Source organism: Propithecus coquereli, unplaced genomic scaffold, assembly GCF_000956105.1.
Source record: "Propithecus coquereli isolate 6110/MARCELLA unplaced genomic scaffold, Pcoq_1.0 Scaffold3, whole genome shotgun sequence".
Taxonomy (NCBI): Eukaryota; Metazoa; Chordata; class Mammalia; order Primates; family Indriidae; genus Propithecus; species Propithecus coquereli.
This window is the reverse complement of record NW_012148618.1, coordinates 12441470-12446424: the sequence shown is the minus strand read 5'-3', so window position 1 is coordinate 12446424 and position 4955 is coordinate 12441470. Positions and strand designations below refer to the sequence as shown.

General features: G+C 36.9%; 1 long non-coding RNA gene across 2 annotated transcripts in view; it reads right to left on the bottom strand.

Annotated features, from left to right (window-relative positions):
* Nucleotides 1-374: 374 nt before the first annotated feature.
* The window catches only part of LOC105814302, a 24393-nt gene continuing 19812 nt past the window's right edge, over nucleotides 375-4955 (bottom strand). For both annotated transcript variants that reach the window (XR_001137694.1, XR_001137695.1), the window contains exon 3: nucleotides 375-642. This is a non-coding gene — a long non-coding RNA (uncharacterized LOC105814302). The remainder of the gene's footprint in view (nucleotides 643-4955) is intronic.

Sequence of the window (4955 nt, the reverse complement as noted above, 5' to 3'; positions counted from 1 at the left end):
TGGTTTTTTTTCTTTCTTTCTTGTCTTTACGCTTCTTTTATCACATCGAAGGTTTAATTGTACAACTGGACCTTTGTTCTTATTCTGTAAATACATGAAACAGTATGATGAGCTAGGATCTAGATATATAATATAAAGTTATATATATGTAACTTTTTAGCATCTTTCATCTCAAATTAGAATGCACATTTGGAATTCACTGCTACAGTCTCAGCTGTGCTTATCATGATAGTGGCTGAAACTGGAAGACATTTAAAAAACCCTGAAGTCATCCATACTTGCTATTTATTTAGTCTTCTCATTTGGAACAAAAAGTAAAGAATTCACAAATACCACCATCGAAGCACCTGTTTCAAATGAAACATCAGCCTTCAGCTTGTAAAATAATTCTTTATAATTAAGCAAACAGCAGCAGAAGACCCATGTCAGTTGCTTCTCTCTTCCTGGAGAAGTAGGCAGGATAACCGCATCTTAAGGGCTTCTCTGTGTTGAATCTGAGAGGTGGAACAAAAAAAAAACCCTGGTCTTTTCCATTCCAAATCATGGAGGTACTGTGTAGAGAAGAGATATCCACATTTCAAGAATAAAGTGGCTGGATAAAAGAAGCAGGACTACTCGCTCTAGGAGACAACTTAGAGATACCTGGAAATATAAAATAAATTAAAAATGGAAAGATTAGAACAGGTACTTCTGCATGAGTTGACTTTTAAAAACAGTATTTAAAAACAAGAAAAGAATATTTTGGATTATACATTGTCTAAAATAAAATGTCCAACCATAACACCAATTCAGTATTGTCATCAGAAAAGCAGCAGTAGCTGGAAAAAATATACATATAAGCATGGATACAAAAAAGCTAGATTTATATGCTTACATTTTATATATAAAACATTTGTGTTTAAAAGCAACACTGTACTCCAAATTAGATGTCTATTTATGTAATACTCAAAACCATATGCATTATCTTACTTTCAACTATCACCAGTGAATAAAAATTTTATAAAATATCAACATAAGTAATCGGACAACTAAAAATATATATAGAAAAAATTAGCCAGGCATGGTGGTGCATGCCTGTAGTCCTAGCTACTTGGGAGGCTGAGGCAGAAGGATCACCTGAGCCCAGGAGTTTGAGGTTGCTGTGAACTAGGCTGACGCCACGGCACCCTAGCCCAGGCAACACAGTGAGACTCTGTCTCAAAAAAAAAAAAAAATCAACATAAGTAAAACAATATATATTACCACCAACTGCAAGCATGTAAAAACAACCAAACCAAGTTCATTGCTGCTAAATGTAAAACTGTTAAATTTGCAAAAATAAGTGAGAACAAAAGGACAAATATTATATAATTCCACTAACTTGATATACCTAGAAGAGGCAAATTCATAGACAGACAATAGAATAGAGATTACCAGGGATTGTGGGAACAAAGATGGAAAGTTACTGATTAATGAATACTGAGTTTCTGTTTGGGATGATGAAAAATTTCTGGAAATAGATAGCAGTAATGTTTGCACAACAATGTGGAATATACTTAATGTCAACAAATTATAAACTTGAAAGTGGTTAAAATGGCTGGACATGGTAGCTCACATCTATAATCCCACAAACTCTGGGAGGCTGAAGCAGGAGGGTTGCTTAAAGCCAGGAGTTCGAGACCAGCGTGGGCAATATATTGAGACACCCCTGTCCCTAAAAAAATTAAATCACAGATGTGTACAAAGGCTTAAATGATTTTAGTTTACAAAAATGGCCAAGTGATTGGCTAACTAGTCTTCCTAGCCCACAGTTTTTAGTCTGTCACATACATAAAAAAATACCTCAACTCTAAACTGAACCTGAATAACTTCTTCTGATTAAAGACAGGATTCTGATTCAAAGCCTAGGAAAGACAAATGTAAATTAATTCAGAATCAAATCAGGAGGAAGAGAACTACAGAATATGAATTTGTTGCAAAAGCAGCAGAAAGTGAGAGGAAAAAGTAAAGGTGCACAGATAAGCCTTTAGAACCCTAAGGGCAGCACGGCTGCTTCAATATAGCTCACTCAGGCTAATTCAAAGCTTGCACCAGTCATTTGGCTGTTCTGCAATTCAATTCTAATGCTAAAATAAATGACAGTGATGTTGAGAGGCAAAGAAGATACTAGCTAGTTCTTTCCAGAAGTAAATATACTGAAAGAATTCTATATGAACCAAATAAGCACCAAAGAAGCCCTTAAAAAGAATATTGTTAATAAGGAAACTGTCTCGACTCTTAAAAACGAATTACTTCAGCAATACCAACTACTAAAAATGCACACCATCGTCATATATAAACCTTGTCCTCCAAACAATTTATATCTTAATATTAGGCAATAATACTAGAAAACCATGAGCTTGTATTCTCTTCAAACTGCCTAATTTTATATCTTAGAAATGACAATTCAAATTTGTACACTCTGAACACACAAGTATGTATATGTGTATATCACAAACAGTAGGACCCATTTGAGAATGGTTGAATGAATGGTAGCTTAGTGTAAAAGCCAAAGTTCATGACCTTTCAGTCCTCTTAAGATCTGCACCTCTTCACTCACCTCTTCTGATTTCAGCTCTATCTCCCCCTCCCTTCATGGAATCCAACCACAATGGACTCCCTGCTCTTTCTGGAATGTAAAACATACTCCTACCTTACACTCTCTGTACTGGCTGTTTCCATATTGGGAAGACTCTTTCCCCCTAGGTATCTGCATAGCTAACTCCCTCTCCTACAAGTCTTTACTCAAATGTCCTTTCCTTAATGACATCTACCTGGGGCCCCTATATAAGATGATATCCTTCCGCTATCCTACCTGTAATCTTCCACCATTGCCCTTTACCCCGCTATTAATGATACTATCTAACCTACTATTTAAGGTACATGTTATATTTCTCATTTATTATTAGGTCATTAAATAGGAAATGTCCGATTTCCAATTAAAACTTTAGTTTATTCTATCTCAAACAAGAAGCAGTAAAATTAATCAAAGTATGTGCCTAAGCTATCGACACAGATGGCCTAAAACATGGTTTTGCCACTTTAACAGTAGCTTGTTTATGCCAGCAGCAAAGAAGCAAGGAGAGCGATGGCGATGAAATCTCAAAAGGTGTTTTCCATAGCTTGTTGAGAATTGAATATTTTTCCTTACAAGAAGTAGTCCAAAGCCTGGAAGGAGTGGTAGTAAGTTGGTGCAAGGTCTGGTGAATACGGTGGATGAGTTTCCAAGTCCAGCCTCTGTAGTTTGAGCAGTGTTGTTTGTGTGATATGTATGTCTTGGCCTATCTCTATTGACCAATCTCAGCTGCTTAATCGCAAGCATCCTCACCATTTCATCCAATTAATTGCAGTAGACATCTGATGTAATCCACTGACCAGGTTTCATGAACCTGTAGTGGATAATACCAGCACTGGACCACCAGACACCATTAGCTTTTTTTGATGAATATTCAGTTTTAGATTGTGTTTCGGCACTTCATCTTTATCCAACCATTGTGCCGAATGCTTACAACTGTCAAAAATAATCCATTTTTCATCACACATAACAATATGGGTGTAGAAATGGTTTGCCTTTATGTCATGACAGCAAAGAAAGGCAAGCTTCGAGACAATTTCTCTTCTGATGCTTGTCTGATTCATGTGGAATCCATCTATCCAGCTTCTTTACCGTGCCAATTTGTTTCAAATGGTCCAATACTGTTGGAATAATAACATTAAAACCTTGTTGCTAATTCATCAGTAGGTGGAGATGGATTCACTTCCACTACAGCTTTCAGCTCATTATCCACCTTGGTCTCAGGACGCCCACGTGGCTCATTTTCAAGATTAAAATCACCAGAATGGAACTTCTCAAACCATCAATGTGCTGTGAATTCATTAGCCACATCCTGCCTGAACACTTTGTTGATATTTTGAGTTGTCCTCACAGCATTTGTTCCACAACAGAACTCTTATTTGAAAATAACATGAATTTTTAACTTATCCATGGTTTCACAAAAATTGCTCTAAAAAAAATCTGAAAGATAATCACAACGAAAACATGTGTTTGAAAGAGTCAGGATATACCTTCCAATAAAAATAAAACAAGAAATGTCTAAGAAAGATGTCAGAGATACCAATTGTCACTTACTACTTAAGGGAATTGGACATTTCATACTTAGTAACCTAATATCCAGTCTAGAATGTAAGATCTACGGGGAAGGAGCCTGTTTTGTTCACTGATGAAGCATTAAGTGCCTAGAATACCACATGACCCATGATAAGCACTCTATGAAAATTTGTTGAATAAGTGAATGAACAGCAGGGCTCTTAAATACAATTGGCCAATGAGTTAAAAACTTAAATAGACAGTTTCTAGGTTTAGGTAAGGAAATCTAGAACTATACATTCTGATGCACAACACTTCGAAATAAACTCTCTGTAAAGTTGGTGCCTCACTAGGCACTTCTGGGTCTCTGAAGTCCCTTGCCTGGTACTGTTGATTATACAAAGTTACTTTGTACTAGAAAATCTGACTTACTGGAAGGATGGAAAGGGAAAGGGAATTTTCAGTGTAGCACTTAGGCTAGCCAGCTTATTGAGTCAATGACTGTGTGTGCTAGTTAGCCTCCAAAATAGCCCCCAGTTATTGTTACCTCCTGGTATTCATGCTCTTTTACAGTCTCTTCCAACAATGTTCAGGGTTAATCTATGTGATTGTTGTATTATATAACAAAGACTTTGATTGGCTTTTGTCCCTGGAAAAGAGACTCCGAATCCTTAGAATTTAGAGTAAATGAGCCAGTGGAAATTAAACAACATACTCCTAAACAACCAGTGAGTCAAAGAAAAAATCAGAAGGGAAATTATCGGCCGGGCGCGGTGGCTCACGCCTGTAATCCTAGCTCTCTGGGAGGCCGAGGTGGGCGGATTGTTTGAGCTCAGGAGTTCGAAACCAG